Source organism: Bos javanicus, chromosome 19, assembly GCF_032452875.1.
Source record: "Bos javanicus breed banteng chromosome 19, ARS-OSU_banteng_1.0, whole genome shotgun sequence".
Taxonomy (NCBI): Eukaryota; Metazoa; Chordata; class Mammalia; order Artiodactyla; family Bovidae; genus Bos; species Bos javanicus.
The window spans coordinates 31,038,215-31,055,237 of NC_083886.1; the positions used below are offsets into that span (position 1 = coordinate 31,038,215).

The 17,023-nt window shown below is 48.0% G+C and overlaps 1 non-coding gene across 1 annotated transcript; it reads right to left on the reverse strand.

The window, feature by feature from the left end:
- Positions 1 to 593: 593 nt before the first annotated feature.
- Positions 594 to 665, reverse strand: TRNAC-GCA (transfer RNA cysteine (anticodon GCA)). The gene has a single exon. It is a non-coding gene; the product is annotated as a tRNA-Cys (tRNA).
- Between the last annotated feature and the right edge of the window lie 16,358 nt (positions 666 to 17,023).

A 17,023-nucleotide genomic window follows, 5' to 3' on the forward strand; every position in this document is an offset into this window, starting at 1 on the left:
TTCATCTCAGCAGCATCTGTTTCCCTGAAGTTGGTGTGTATCTTCCTCTCCAGTGTTTTACACTTTTATTTTATGTGTGTATTCTCAAACACTATGCACTGTTATTTCATATTTTAAAAGTGAAATTGCTCAGTCATGTTCGACTCTTTGTGACCCCATGGACTGTAAGTGCATAGAATTCTCCAGGCCAGAATAATGGAGTGGGTAGCCTTTCCCTTCTCCAGGGGATCTTCTCGACCCAGGAATCGAACCCAGGTCTCCCATATTGCAGGCAGATTCTTTACCAGCTGAGCCACCAGGGAAGCCCAAGAATACTGGAGTAGGTAACCTATCCCTTCTCCAGCAGATCTTCCCAACCCAGGAATCTAACTGGGGTCTCCTGCATTGCAGGCAGATTCTTTACCAGCTGAACTACCAGGGAAACCCTATTTTAAAACTAAACCCAAATATTTTGGTGAAAGTGAAAGTGAAGTCACTCAGTCGTGTCCGACTCTTTGCGACCCCATGGACTGTAGCCTACCAGGCTCCTCCGTCCATGGAATTTTCCAGGCAAGAATATTGGAGTGGGCTGCCATTTCCTTCTCCAGAGGATCTTCCCAACCCAGGAATTGAACCCGGGTCTCCTGCATTGCAGGCAGACGCTTTACCATCTGAGCCACCAGGGAAGCCCTAATATTTTGGTGCTGCTTACATAATTACTTTTTGCTGTTTTTCATCAACTTTTTTTTTGAGATTTGTCCAAGTAAATATATGTAGCTCTGGTTCATTCATTTTCATTGCTGAATAGCTATTCTATTGTAACTTATTTATCCATTCTCTTATTGATTCAAGACATTTCTGATTTTTCCCATTGTAAAAAATGCTGCATTGGACATCTTGTCTGTGTCTTCTTGTACACTTGAGTCAGAGTACATTCCTGGGTTGTCTGAGCAGTGGAACTGATGGGTCACTGAAACACCTTTCAAAATTTAAGAGGAAGAGAGAAATGTGCATGGTTTTAGGTTTTCTTCTGGAAGTTTGGTTTTAATAATAATTCTGGGTCATTTCATTTCATCTAAGGATAAATTCTTCACTTCCATTCTCTACTTTTTTCCCAAAGTTTAAAACTGGGAAACCTCTTAATCAAAGCCCAGATTATGAACAATCTATCATTCAGAACTCAAAGAACTGGAAATTCCCTGGTGGCCCAGTGGCTTTAGGACTCTGTGTTTTCACTGCCCAGGCCCAAGTATAATCCCTGGTCGGGGAACTAAGATCCCACAAAGCCACATGGTCAAAAAAAAGAGAATTAACTCAGCCTGAAGCTAAAGTGGAAACTGGCCAATAAGTTACTTTTTCTTTCTTTTCTCTCCAAATATTGCACAGCAATTTGAAACATTAAACAAGATGCCAAGATCAATGAGCTTATTCAAAAAAGAAAATAGGTTTTGGTAACTAGGATGATGGATTTAGAATCCCGAATGGTTCTGAACCAGGCTGAAGGACGGCCCCATGCTGTTCCCTGATGGGGGTCCCATAATGGCATTTTCCCCTCCTTCTAGATCAATTTCAGCATGTGGGCATCAGCAGATTCTGGGTGATGGATAGGCAGCTTCATTTTAATAGCCTGTTGGTTCCAAGTGACCTATGGCCTTTCCAGAAGAGGGAAGATAAACCCTGCTGCCACTGCCCTGTTCCCGCCTCACGCCAACCCTGGGATCCATCACGCCTCTCAGTCTGAGTGCCCCCAAAGCTGACAGGCCTCTGACAGGCCAGCGGCTGCCTGGTACCTGCGCTCACCTGAGCTTTCAGCCCCTCCCCGCGTGAGCACCTGCCCTGAGGTGTGCAGCACCTGTTCCCAACCTTCCTGAGACTTCTTGGTGCTGCAGGCACCTCAGCCCATGCGCCCCAAAGAGTGCCGCAGGCACTGGCTGTGACACAACGTGGCCTCTGGTGGCCTAGGGCTAAATCTGTTGCATTTTAGTAGTTACTAATTTCCAGGCATATTTCACAAGTTTTATTGCTGAAGACAAGGCTAAAAGGCTAAAATAAGCATTTAAGTTAAAAAAAAAAAGTTTTAAAGAAAAATATTAAGTACATAAAAGTGGGAGTGTCTGTGACACATGCTTTGAAGAGCACGTGCAGGTAACTAGATTTAGGAAACATCGCCTGAGCCAAAGCAGTCTGGGGTAAGGACTCCAAGTCACTGGATTTCCATGCACTTCACTCACGTGTGGATTGGTTTGGGCCTGTCGTTTTGATTCTCTGTTTGCTGCTGCTGCTGCTAAGTCGCTTCAGTCGTGTCCAACTCTGTGCGACCCCATAGACAGCAGCCCACTAGGCTCCCCCGTCCCTGGGATTCTCCAGGCAAGAACACTGGAGTGGGTTGCTATTGCCTTCTCCAATGCATGAAAGTGAAAAGTGAAAGTGAAGTCGCTCAGTCATGCCCAACTCTTAGCGACCCCATGGACTGCAACCATTTTCCGGGCAAGAGTACTGGAGCGGGTTGCCATTGCCTTCTCCGGATTCTCTGTTTACCAACCTGGAAAATATGGGGGTTGGACTAATCAGTGATTCTTAGCCCCGTCTTTACCTTTGAATCTCCTGGGCAGTGTTTGAGTACTGATCCACCCATCCTCTCCAGACCCACTCAGTTAACATCTCTAGCTCAGTGTGGTTTAGAAGCTTCTCCAGGTAGTTATAGGCAGGCGAGACTGAGACTCACTAGACACAGCTGCCCAAGCCTGGGGCGACGCTGAAGGCAGGGGCCACGTCCTTTCTCTTGGTTTCACCAGTTCCTAGGACAGCAGTTGATGTGGAGTAGTTAATAGATATTGGATGAAAGAATGATAAATTGAAGTTCAGGAACATAGGTTTATCGGGGCATCTAGGATTAATCATGTGATCAGAGGTGAATAGACAGATACACAGGAGAGGGTTTTTTTGTACCATGATTCCAGTTTATCAGTTTTTCAAGGGATCTTTCCTGGGTCCAAGAAGTGGAGCCAGTCTTTGTCCCCGGTGGTCTCTTCCTGGTGAACGGGATCAGAAGGATACTTGGTGACCACACAGAAAAGGTGGACCTTCTGTATATGCTATTTCTATACAGTTCTGGTGATCCCATAACCTGGCCTCCATTTCTTTAAGGCTGTTTTTACGTAAAGGGTCAAAAATCGACCAGCCAGAATCAGAGTCCCTGTTGGACTTCCTAGTGACACGATGATAGATTTTCCTCCTCCAGTTTCCCTTTGTGAATATTCACACAGACCCTCACCCCGCAATTTACACTTGTTACCACAACACCGCCTCCTGAGTGTCGGGTTGTTTTGGGTTGAGTTGGGCTGCTTGCTCACAGCATACTTGGGACAGGCGCTTTAATCTCCGCAGTAAGTCGCTCAGATCACCCTGCAAGATGGGTTACTTCTGGAAAGCCATCCTGGAGACAGCTAATCCTGTCCTTCTTGCAGGCTTGACTTACGGAGATGGCATCTGCTGATCTCGCTTTCTGAGAGCAGTCTTATTTTGAGTACTGCAGTGCTTCGTCCACCTTCTACAATTACTGCGACTAAAAATACTTCAGAGGGTGAAGAATCTTCAAGGGGACTTTGCAACCTGGCCTGTCCTCCTTGTATCTTGATGCCATATTTCAAGGCAGTATCCTTGTTGCTGTGCTAAGCTGCGTATTACCCGCTAGACCAATATTTCAGGTGATAGTTGATTGTAGGCCAGCCTTTATGCTGACCTTTCTGATCTTTTTGCCTTTTCCCTACAAACGCATCCAAGACTCATGTTGCTGTTATTCTCCTGAACCCAGTACAACCACCGTTTTGACTCAATGTGCAGAATTAGCCGCCTTCCCTGTGCCTCATGCCAAGGCTTCATTTTCTCACATAGATGTGAGTGTCCATCCATGGGTATCAGCCATGATAACCCTTCAGGCCCCTGCCCTCTCCCACCACCAATAGTATAATTTGGGATATTCCAGAGAAACCTAAGACCAGAAGAACAGAGATGTATTTGTGTTGCACAAGTGCTATGATATTCTAGAGAAAATTATGAAACATACTGCTACAAGTCCAAACTGAACTCTGGGTGCTCCACATTCCTGTTTGCCATTGATTCTGTTACTGAAGGGAAGGTGAATCTGCTCTCCCGATGTGTAGCAAAGCCAATCTACTGATACCAGTTTGTGCTGAAGGAAAGTACAGGGAGCCAAGCAAGGAGAATGGGCAGCTCATGCTCAAGAGATCTGAACTCCCTGATGGCTTTCAGGGAAGAGTTTTTAAAGACAGGGTGAGGGAGAGGGTCATGGGTGTGTGATCAGCTTCTCCATAATTCCCTGATTGGTTGATGATGAGATAACAGAAAGATGTTTTGGGAATCTCAGTTTTCTGGTTCCAGCTGGTCTGGGGTCTATATGCTGGTGGTCAGCATACAGCCAACTTCTACCTGGTGGGGTTTTAGTATCTGCAGAACAACTCAAGGATATGGCTCAGGGTATTATCTACAGCCCTTGAGGAGCAACTAAAGGTCCTTGGCTTTGTTTAATGACTAAACTATTACTAATTTTGTCCTGTTTGACTGTTCTCCTTTGTTTCTGCATTTTCTCACTTCTCTGATTAAATTTCTTCTTTGGAACTTGAAGAAGGTCTGGGAGGCTAAAGCTTTTCTATAGACAAGAGGTCGAGGACACAGGGGAGTCTCTCTTAGGGAAGGCCCTACAGGTCTTGCTTGGTTTCAATTTGACGAGCTCTGTGTCACTCAGAGTCCCTCACATGCCGGTCAGTTGCCAGTCCTGGATTTCAGTTGTATATTTGTTAGACTCCACTACCTTGCTGCCCCTGGTTTTCAGCATGATAAATAAAAGCAAGTGCTTCCACCATATAAAAATGGAGGAGTGACTTTGAGGACTTGCTCTTGTGTTAAGGAAAATCTTTCTTAAACTTAATTTCTATGTTTCTTCCTGTACCTGTGGTCTAATTGCACCATAGGGAGTGGCTGTGTCTGTAGGTCCTTGCATATGATTAAAACATTTAAAGGACATACAAAAAAGTGGAGACAGTGATTACTTTAGGGAAGAGTACTGATGAACTGGGTGGGGTGGGAAGAGACATTACTTTTTAATTTACTTTTAACTTTTGGTACTGCTTTAGACTTCTTCATTCATTAAGTAAGACATTATGTCTGAGATTATATGATCTTCTGAGTCCCTTCTCTACACATGTGCTCAGTCGCGTCCAACTCTTTGCAATCCCTTAGGCCGTAACCCACCAGGCTCCTCTGTCCATGGGATTTCCCAGGCAAGAATACTGGAGTGGGTTGCTATTTCCTACTCCAAGGAATTTTCCCAAACCAGAGATTGAACTCGTGTCTCCTACATTAGCAGGTGGATTCTTTACCACTGAGCCACCTGAGGAGCAGTCCCTTCTCTAAGAGTTTGTAATTCTCTTGCGTGAGGGTTTATTTTGTACTTTCTTTCTACAGTCTCTTTACTGAATTCAGTTTGGTTGGTTATATAGAAACACCTCGTTTTTCCAAGCATTACCTGAGAATGAAATTTTCCACACTGTGAATTCTCCAGGTTAAGGATTCTAATTCCTTTACATTGTTGAAGTTTGGAGTAATTACTAATGGAATACTTATAAGTTGTGTTACATCCCTTCCTACCCTCTTTTTATACAGCTTTATTGAGAAACAGTTCACCTACCATAACATTCACCTGTTGAAATTTGGGTGGTATTCAGCATATTCACAGAGATGGACAACCATCACCGCAGTCTAATGTTAGGGCATTTCAACACCCCGCAGAGAAACTCCATACCCAGTAAGTGTCAGCCCTGCTAATTGTAGTTCTGTCTCTATGGATTGGCCTATTCTAGACATTCCACATAAATGGAATCATATAGTATGTGGTCCTTTGTTTCTATCCTCTTAAACAGATCAGAGTTAACAGGATTTTGCCTTTTTCTGATAAATCTGGCTTGCTGTTGTTGACAGTATGCTTATGATGACTTCAAGAAATACCAAGGCAGGGAGGCCGTTTGACTTACATTCCCTGGTCCATTAAGATGTACATGACCCTCTCTCTTGCCCAAGTCATCAAATGACTTCAATGCCTTGTCCCATGACTTTTAACCCCTGTTTTAACCATCATTTCTTTTCTGGTTCCCCCAATTTTGCAAAGTTGGACCAATGGCTCCTAAATTAGATCAGACCCAAAGTCTCATGCCTTCTCTTGACCCAGGCTCATAATATAACTCAAATGTAAACCTCTTTGGTATCTCTCTTTCTCCTGGAGTGATGAAATGAACCGGCATCTTCCTCCTTTAATTGCTATCTTGAGCATCTCGTATCATCCTGCCAGCTAAATTCCACTTTAGCAATAAATCCCCCACAAGTATTTTATGATCTCTCTGGTTTAAGCGGTGTTAAACCCTTTGATTCCTTGTATCCTTCCTCTCCCCTTTCTTAAAATAGTCTGTAGCCCTATGTCGAGGACTTTCTCCACTTCCCTCTCTCTAAAATTGCCTAATTGTAAAGGAACAGTTTCTCTGAAGAACATGCATGAGCATAACATTTCTGAATGCAAACCTCCAGGCAGGGTGGGGCAGGGCAACCCCTAAGTCAGTGTGGCACACGTCTGCCAAGGCCAAGGGCATCTCAGTGTTTACAGGGAGAGAGGATACTTGACTGTCCTGGGCAGTAGCATCTCTGTAAGTATCTTCTTTATCTTTTGGTGGGCATGGTATGAAGAGGGCAAGTTTACTCTGGGGCACTGTTTCCAGTTTGGGTCAGACTCTTCCAGGGTTGTTGGAGGTCTGAGTCAGAATGGTAGGAAGGGAGTTGTCACCACTCTGAATTTGGTCAGAGGAACATGAGACGGTCGGACCAGGAGTATGTCACAGGAATTTGGGGTTTCATGGCTTCGTACGCTCATTGTCAGGATAAGCCCAGAAGTTTGAAAGGGCACCCTTGCCGGGAGGAGTTCTAAGACGTGGTAAATCTGGAGACCCAAGAAAATTGAGTCTGTGTCAGGGAAACCAAGTCTTCATTGGGCCTGATGTGGGCAGGGAAAGGATGACAAGAGAGCCTGGCATAGAGCAGACCCAGGAAGTATCTGCCCAGTGACTGAACCACAGGTGTTGAGTCCGAGCAGCTGGTGGCAACTTTCTGACATGAGATGCTGAGGAAAATTTTCAGGCTTGGCTCTGTGGGAAAAGCTGTAATTTAGGACGGACCTGCGGGGGTGCAGATGAGCAAGTAGAAGTCAGTGTGCGTGTGGGAGTCCTGGTGTGGGAAGTGAGAAAAGAACCTGGACTTGAAGTCACTTAAGTGGCCCTGAATTGAGGCTGGGCACCAGAGAACAGTCTGGGTGCATCCAGCTCTGGACAATCTGATAGCAGGGGAGCCTGCTGACCTCAGGCCTGGGCAAGGGACACCCCGGCTCAACCTGGGATCAGCAGAATCCAGACAGCCCCACAGCACCGTGCTCGGTGGGTTCACACTTGGTGGGCCAGGAAGCAGGCCTCCATAAGTGGCCCAGCACTGCCCCCTGGTGGTACACCCCATCAAACGCACACTGACTTAAAAGGATCCCTTCAGGAGCCTTCTTTATTTACAACTTGGTGGATGCTCTCAGCCTTTGAGCTTTGGGACTAATTATGCTAACCTACATGGGCCCAATCCTGCTGTGATGTGAGAATAATAATCAGGAAAAAAATGTACTTCGTGCCTCTGTTTCCACCAACTGTCTAATCCAGTTAGCCCTAAGAAATTCCCACTTGGTAGACGTTTGAGTGTGCATGCTCAGTCGTATCCAACTGTTTGCGATCCCATGGAGTGACCCACCAGGCTCCTCTCTCCATGGGATTCTCCAGGCAAGAATACTGGAGTGGGTTGCCATCCACTTCTCCAGGGGATCTTCCCAATCCAGGGGTTCTTCCCAATCCAGGGGTTGAACTCGTGTCTCCTGCATCTCCTGCACTGGTAGGCAATTCTTTACCCCTGAGCCACCTGGGAAGAGTAAATGCTTAGTATGTGTTCACAGGCATTGTGCTAGACCCTTTACAGGCATCAAACTAACTTGTAATTGCTAGGAGAGGTGCTCTAATCATTCACATGTGACAGATGCGTGAGCTGGTACTAAAAGGGAGGTCTCACTCTTGCTGCAAAGGGGTGACCTTCAGTTCTGAGTGCCACCAACCTGTTAGCAACAGAACCCCCCGGCCCCACCCATAACAGTGGGAGTGAGAGTGGAGAATGGAATGGGTGAGGGCACTTCTGTCTTATGTTTAATTAACATATTTTTATGATGAATATGTGTTATTTTTCTATATATTTTAAAATTGGGCTAAATTCTGGGTGTCCCATGATGAAGGGATGTGGCCCGTCTCACATATCCAGATGAAGACAGCCAGGAAGGAGGGGCAGGAAAAGGAAGCAGGCTCTTTCACCCTGAGAGGCAGGGATCCAGACGAGTTTGGTAGCTGAAGAGTTGGGGGGGTAGTTTATTCTGTGTGCATTTCCGGAGTGCAGACCTGGGGCCAGGGGAGCAGCGCTCTCAAGGCAGGGTTCAGCCACATGTCCAAGCATGTTACTAGCCAGAAAGGGCTGCCGCATGGGTGAAAATGGTGGCCTGTGGAGATGAGACATCTCTGGAAGACGCTGACTGGAGGTCACCGGGGAGTTTATACAGGAGACTTGTTGGTTGGGCAGGGGGAGACTCTTTAGAAGGTGGGCCCTCAGTTCCAAAGCCTCTGCTGTCTGTCTGTCCCCCGACCTGCCTTCTCCCCACTGGGCAGGAGTGTGTGTTCTCACCTGTAGGTGGCAGCCTTGACTCAGTAGGGGCCCAGCCTGCTCCATGCAGGGGTTCTTACCTTTGGCCCTGTATCTTCCCAAGGAGAAGGGGATGCCAGAGGATGAGATGGTTGGATGGCATCACCAACTCAATGGACATGGGTTTGGGTGGACTCTGGGAGTTGGTGATGGACAGGGAGGCCTGGCGTGCTGCAGTCCATGGGGTTGCAAAGAGTCGAACATGACTGAGCGACTGAACTGAACTGAACTGAACTGAACTCACCTGAGAGTGTTTACGAACTCCTAATGCCTGGAGAGTGAGAGGTGAAAGAGGGGGAGGACTGCACCCCAGAGTGTGATGAAGTTGGTTTGGGTGTGGCCTGGGCAGTCGTAGAGCTCCCCGGTGGTTCTAGAGGGAGTGACTGAGCTGTGACTCTGTCATTTCTGTGGGGTCCGTGGCCCGCTTTTTTCACCTTCTATGCTCTCAGTCTTCTGCAGGGGGTGCCTGGACACACAGGAGGAAACTGGGAGCATCAGGAGAGGTGTCACAAAAAGCTGGAAAGAATACAAACTCATTAGAAGGGAGAAAAGACTCCCCTGAAACATGGGTAGAGAGGAGACAGGAGCCCACACAGCACCCAGGAGGGAACAGCAGGCATTGCTTTCCCTCAGGAAATAAGTTCAGTCAGGCCATGCAGAGGGCAAGCAGTCCTCTAGAATCCTCCGGAGGACAGGACTAGGGAGGTTAGACTGATCTTCTGTAGCAGGGGCTTTGGCTTCTGGCCAAGTGGTGGCATTCCTGGGATTCAGGCCTCTTTGGGGACCTGGCAGAAGTGGATCCACAGGGAGGTTGAGGGTCTCCTGAGACAGAGATTAGCCTGAGGGAAATTGGGCTCCTGCTGTGACGGTGAACTGACCCAAGCGCCTGCCCTCAGCTCTGCTCCAGCCCAGCGTTGGTATCCACAGAGAAGGGGCCCTCCATTCATCACAGCACATACAGCTTTTTCTATAGCGCCCAGGTCACTGGGGAAAACCACGCTGCTCTGGCCAGGGTGGGACGAGGGTGAGGCAAGTCCATGTCAAACTTGAGGAGGCAACAAAAGACTCAATCATTAGTAAGACTGGTGAGATTTGACCAATATTTTCAAAATCAGAGTTGATGCAAAAGAATGCGTGATGGACAAAATATCAAGATTTTGAATTAAGATGGGATGGGATTAGTGGGTTTTCCTTTTGCCCTAATTCCATTGCGGCATGGCTCTGCTCTGGACTCTCCACCAAAGCGCAGGCAAAGGGCAGAGGGGTATCTTCTCCCACTTTCCACCTGCACTTTGCCTGAGTCACCCATCAGCTCTGGCACCTAGAGAACTTCAGATCTTTGGTCCTGCTGGGAACTGTGGCGGTGGGCAGAGCAGTGGTGCCACCTAGCGGGAGACTCAGGCAGAGCACCAGAGGGCTTGTTACACATGTGGAAGACGTGGCTTGTGGACTTGTGGCAGTGGAAGTGGGCAGCCAGGGGCTTGGGAACAGACAGACTAGGGGGTGTTGAGCAGTGTTGCTGAGATGCTGTTAGTTCTTAGGGTATGCTTCCCTGGTGACTCAGCTGGTAGAGAACCCGCCTGCAATGCGGGAGACCTGGGTTTGATCCCTGGGTTGGAAAGATCCCTGGAGAAGGGAAAGGCTACCCATTCCAGTATTCAGGCCTGGAGAATTCCATGGCCTGTATAGTCCACGGGGTCACAAAGAGTCGGACACAACTGAGCGACTTTCACTTCACTTCGCCTCTAGGGCAGTGTGTTCCCATCACATAGTACCAGGAATCTAGATCATTACAATCAACAGGGGAGCCTGAGATGTATACCCCCAAGCTCCAGCTCGGTTAGGAAGCTTGTGATTGCTCCAATGGCTCGTTTTCCAGGTAAGGACTCAAAACCTCGAGAATGAGCAGCCCATGATGGTGAAAGAAACTGGAAGCCACCTTAAGACTGGAATTTGAATTTTCTTACTCCTAGTTCTCATCCTAGTTCTTCTATTGACTAAACTCTCTGTTTGAAATAAAAAGATATTGAGGCAGGAACTGTGATTCAAAGATAAGGAAGACAGTAAGTCCCAGCTCCGTAGGAGAGTAGAAGAAATAAAAACGGGTCCCTGGAAATGTATGGTAAGTCTTAGGTTGTGACTGCTGGTGAGTGCAGAGGACCAAGGGGGCCTGAGATATGTTTGGATTTCAACACTTGGAGGTGGCCTTGCGGGAGGTGGCCAGGCAGAAGGAGCATGTCTGTGGGCATTTGGCGCATAGGTGAGCTGTTGTCGCAGGGGTATGTGCTCAGCTGGAGGCAGAGGGGACTGTTGATGGTGTCTGAGCAGAGTGGTGACAGATCAGAGTCATGTTTTGAATAAGATGACTTGAGAGGATGAAGCCGTCTCAGGTAATTTGTGTGGACTTGGCTATGCTTTTGGTTGCCTTGAACCCGATCCTCTTTTGGCCAGATAGCCTGAGAGGACCTCAGAGCCCACGTCCTCACATTACCAGCCTTCAGAGCCCAGGAGGGGTTTCTTTACAACCATGAAAGGCAGGAGGAAACCTGTCAAAATTGCCTCATGCTTTCACTGTGATGATTAATATTCAAACTGTCTTTTTATCTCAGGAGCCCGGGATGATTTAAAGCATGGAACTGCTATTAATATTTCCTTATGGAGACGGCTCAAGTGCAAAAGAAAAAGCCTGTGTTCATCGTCAAGCCCATATTTCAGACAGTAAAACAAAGGCAGTAGCAGACTGCTCAGGATTCAAGGCAGCACAGGTTGAGCAGGTGTGAGTCGAGTGTCGGCGCCCAGCCACGCAGGCAGGGGCCACGGTCCTGCGACCAGAGTTGGGAATTTAAATCCCTGCCTGTGGAGCTGTCTGGGGCTCCTCGTGGCCGACAGGACTGATTCTAGGTGTGGGCACAGCCCATTGGTGCTGCCGCTCTGACCCTCTCCAGGGGGACACAGAGGAAGGGGGAGAAGTGGCGGAAGACGCTATTTTAAGGCTCCCTGCGATCGCATCAGGACCAGCTGACCCTCCAGGGGCTTGGCCCCTTTCCGGCTGGGTCCCCAGGACCATGGGCTGCTCGCTCTTGGCCATGGGAGGTTGACTGTGGCCACATCACACTGACTCAATGTGTGTCTATGGGCCTCTCATGACACTACACAGGACCTTCTGTGGTCTGGATTCACTGTGGGACTGAAGGCAAGTCACTTAAACTGAGAAAAACTCATGTCCTTTAGTCTACTTCCAAAAAGGACCACCCCATCTTTGCTGGCTTGTAGGCTGGTGTAGGAATGACCTGCGAGTGCCCTTGAGAAAGAGCCTAAATGGTGTCTGGCCACCGCAGGCACGCTCCCCTCATCACCATGTTGGGCTCCCCAGTATGAGCAGTGGGGTGGGTGGTGCGAAGGGGCCGACTTGTCTCTGCCTCCCAGACTTACTCGGTGGGCGTCTCAAGCAAGCCTGGGAGTGGAAGGGAGACAGAAGGAGATGTTAGGTTTCTGGCCTAGGACCCTTATGCGAAAGGCTGACTCCGGTCCCTGGGCCTGAGGCCAGGAAGCCCCCAAAATAAACGCCCCTGTAAATGCCTTGCTCCCAGTCTCTGCACCTGTTGCCCAGGGGACAGAGACCCCAGGCCCCAAATAGGCACAGCTGCCACGGCTGCTAATCCTGCCCCGAGCTGAGGCTGCGCCATATTTGGGAATGTTTGTCCCTCCACCAGCTGGCCCTCCCCACTCGGCCCCGGGAGCTCAGAGCAAGGGGTCTCTCTCTACATGGTCCTGATCTGGCTTTCTTGGAGACTTCTGTTGGCCCATTTCCCGTTCCTGGGCATGGAGTAGGCAGTGGGTGAACACAGGTGGATGAGTCAGTGTGAGACCTCAGGCCTGAGACGGCAGCAGCGTTGGAGCCTGGGGAGGTGCCGCCTCTGCCCCGGGCGGTCTTCACACCTCGCTCCCCACCCACCCCCCCACACCCCCTTCCAGGGCCTCCTCGCTGATGCTTGACTCTCTACCCAGGTTTCTGAGCCAGTGTGAACTGCAAACAGCCGTGCCCACACCTGCTGTTTTGGGAAGCCAAGAAATTCATGTGCATGGTTAGGATTGTTGACAGATTTGTAAAGAACATCTTCTGGGATATTATTATGTCTTTACTAGTGATAGGAGAGGCAGAAAGTCAGAAGAACCAGTTCTCCCCAAGGGTACACTGAGTCCCCCCGTTTCCCCCTCTTACCAGGAGTTGAGTTCAGTCGTGCGTGGAGTGCCTGCTGCGTGCACAGCACTGTGCTCACCGCTAAAGGGACTGCCTCTCTGTTGGTTTCTGACTGTGAAACATGTCACCCTGTCACCTTCCTCGGCTCCCTGCTACCTCTGTGGTTTGCTTTGTTTCCCATCACCTTTGAGTACTCCTATTTCCTTGACTGTTCTTGAGGCTCTGACTCATTTACTCTGTATCTCTGGGTCACTGGGTAACCCTCTGCTGACGACAATGGTCCATTTTCTTTACCTGAGCTGCCCCTTCTCTCTGCAGGCTGGCGTCAGGGGTCTTGATGAAGGCAGCCTGAGGGTGTCTAGCACCCGCTCCCCTGCTCCTCCTTGGGGCTCTGAGGACCACCTCTTGTTTGATAAAACATGGAGAAGGCCCCCAGATGCCCAGGCTTCTTGCTCCTCACTGCCATGGAAAGCATGACACATCTTAGCTAAAAATAATTGGTACCATCCTGGGTCCCGGCTGCTGCACTGTGGGCTTGAGGGCCTCCGGAACGTCTAGGCCTTGCTCAGGGTAACCGGACCATGGCTGGGCCCCAGCAAGCAGCCTTGGGAGGGCTCAGCCTCAGCTGTTTTTAGCAGTGGGATTATTGGGAGGGGTAGAAATAGACCTCCACCTTCTGGGAGGCTTCCTCAGCCCACATTCCCAGGCACACTTTGCTTTATTAAAGCTTTCAGCTGTCGCAGGGACCAGGCGTGGAGAAAGGGTTGGAGGGGGAGGCGGCCTTCTCCAGCAGGAGGAGGAGGAGGCTGCAGAGCACTGCCAATTGTCCGCCTTCCCCTCCCACCCCTGCCATGAGGACATGTGGCTCTTATTAGAAGCCGAGTCCCTTACACGTTGTGAGGAAGGGGGCCCCCTGACCATCATAAATCAGGATCTCCTCACTTCCAAATAAAGCAGTCTGCCATCCTAGCCCACAGTCCCTTTAGAGCTGACAGATGTATTTTTTAAATCCTGTGTTGATCATGTATTTCTTGTGTAATTAAAAAATTATAAAAGGTAATAAAAAATAGAAATCTACTGCCAAGAGATTTGGCTCAGTAAAGACTTCAGAAAGTTTTCTGGATAGTGTAAGAATTACAGGGGGAGAATTAATAAATTCTATGTTCAAGTACCAGGAAAAAAATAATAAAAGGTGAGGCTATCTATGAAAAGGAAAAGTAACTTGAAATGGCTCTTAATCTGAAGGTGGTGGGATTCCACCCAGAGAACTTAGCCTGAAGGGGGGACCCTCACCATTTTTTGCCACTCTGTTTTGGGGCTCACGTGCAAAAGGACCAAGCGATATTGCAGATGAGCTAAAGGTCACCGAGTTCCTAGGGACTTGGCCTGTCTGAGGGGAGACTCTCTTAAGAAAGAGTGGGCCGGGCTGATGGGACAAGAAGAGTCAGAGTGGAGGCCTGGAGGAACTTAACAGAAATGGTAACAGTCAAAAGGAAAAAAACGTGTGTGCCATGTGTTTATCTGTCCAGCTATGACGGACTCTCACCCTCAAGCCCGCCGCCTCGAGGTCCTTGTCACGTTTGTTTCCCAGCTGCTCAGGGAGGGGTGTTTTGTAGTGCAGGGGAGTTTGGGCGCTAGGGAGAATCCCAGTTCTAGAGGCCAGCGTGACCTTGAGCTCATTACCCTGTGGTTCCGTTTCTTCCTCTGTGAAGCAGGGCCAACAGCCTCGATTTGTCCTCACTGGGTCAACCGGGGATGGAGTTCAGGGGACAGGCTCGAGTCCACCGTCCCCCTCTCTGCTCCCAGACTCAACTCCCCCTGCTCCCACGTGGGGCACGGCTGGGGCTTATTTGGAATGAGGTTCATGCTTTCCTTTCTGTCTGCAGTAATAGGGCTTATATTTTCTATAGTCATGGGCATCCTTTGCTTTGTGGAATAAACGAACACTGGCACAGTTGATCACAATATTAACAGAAAATGAATGTTACCATTTTGTTGTTGTTCGTTGCTCAGTTGTGTCCAACTCTTTGTGACCCCACGGACTGCAGCACGCCAGGCTTCCCCATCCTTCATCATCTCCCGGAATTTCCTCAAACTCATGTCCATTGAGTCAGTGATGCCATCCAACCATCTCTTCTTCTGTCATCCCCTTCTCCCCCGCCTTCAATCTTTACCAACATCAGGGTCTTTTCTAATGAGTCGGCTCTTTGCATCAAGTGGCCAATGTATCGGGGCTTCAGCTTCAGCATCAGTCCTTCCAATGAATATTCAGGACTGATTTCCTTTAGGATTGACTGGTTGTATCTCCTTGCAGTCCAGGGGACTCTGAAGAGTCTTCTCCAACACCATGGTTAAAAAGCATCAATTCTTCGGGACTCAGCTTTCTTTCCAATTGATTATTTTATTTTATTTATCTTTAAAGATAAATTTATTTCTTTTAATTGGAGGTTAATTACTTTACAATATTGTATTGGTTTTGCCATAGATCAACATGAATCCGCCACAGGTATACACGGGCTCAGCTTTCTTTATGGTCCAACTCTCACATCCATACATGACTACTGGAAAAACCACAGCTTTGACTATATGGGCCTTTGTTGGCAAAGTAATGTCCCTCACCAAATCAGAGCCTAACTGGAAAGTTACGGATTCCTTCCAGAACCCACCTGCTCACCTTCTTCGTGTGAAATGTTGCGCTGTCAGTGTGTGGGCGTGGCAGGTCCTACAGCCTCAGGGGTTTTCAGCTTTATGGCCCCGGTCTACATAAAATGCATCAGGTATCTCTCTCATCAATTCTTTGCTTAAAATTCTATAAAATGGGGGTACTCTTTCTACCCCCTTCTGATGCCTATGTCAGAAGCTTTCTCTATCTCCTTTATACTTTAATAAAACTTTATTACACAAAAGCTCTGAAAAAAAAAAAAAATTCTATAAAATGAGTTCACTTCAGAGGTGGTCTTGCTTGCCTGCCTGCCTCTTTTTTCTTTCTTCCTTTCTTATCTGTATTTTATTACATATTTTTAAAAGATAAGGACTATTTTAGAAAACATTATCATAGTATCACCTTGAAAATGAACAATAATCCCATATCATCATCAAATATCTAGTCAGTATTCACATTTTACCTGATGGGATATACACGTGTATCCTTACAACGTCCAAGCCAAGCAGTTGGTGGATAGGGCGGAGTCTCTTTTAATCTAGAATTCCTCCTTCCATTTCTTTCACGGATTTTTCCCCTTGTGATTCATTTATTGAAAAAATTAGATGTTGTGTTCAGTTGCATTCCCTGTATCCTAGAGTTTATTGGTTCTATCTTGGGTCTGTTTCTGCTTTCCTGTAAGTTGGTGGATGCGATTAGGGTCTGGATCAGACCCCAGTGTGACTGCTGGATGGGAATTTTTCCTGGGCAGTGATGTATATACTTCTTTCTGCAGGCATGCCATGTCTTGTCTTATTTTTGTGATACTAGTAGCCATAATTCGTCAGGGGTTCATAATTTGTATAAAAATGGTGACGTGCCAGACCTTTCATTCCTTCTTCATCTACCAGTATGAACACCTCTGTAACAAGCTTTGTCTGCTTTTTCCATCCCCTGCTTTCCCTGGAAGGTGGCCTATAGCCATCGGTGTGCAGCAGAGAGGCTCTGGGCAAACGCAACCTTTGGCCCAGCCTTGGTCTCACTGCTGGGATTCCTTTCAACAACAGACCCCCCAGGAGGACACCGCGCGTTCTAGTCACAGCGTTGCCAGAAAGGAGGAAAGCACGAGAGACAGATGTGGTCTTTGAGGTAAGGTGATCTGAAATCAATGACAGGCCACAGTGGCCCCCTTTCTGTGGATGACAAATCCCAGAAGGCGCTGAGCTCTCCTGGTGCTTTAACTCCTCCTGAGTAAGTCTGGGTCATCTAATCCCCCAGAATCAGATAAAGGAGGGCATTTGACAATATTTCTGATAATGACGAACAAATAATTCCAAGTTTGACAATTCTGTTTCTGTAGCAGTTCG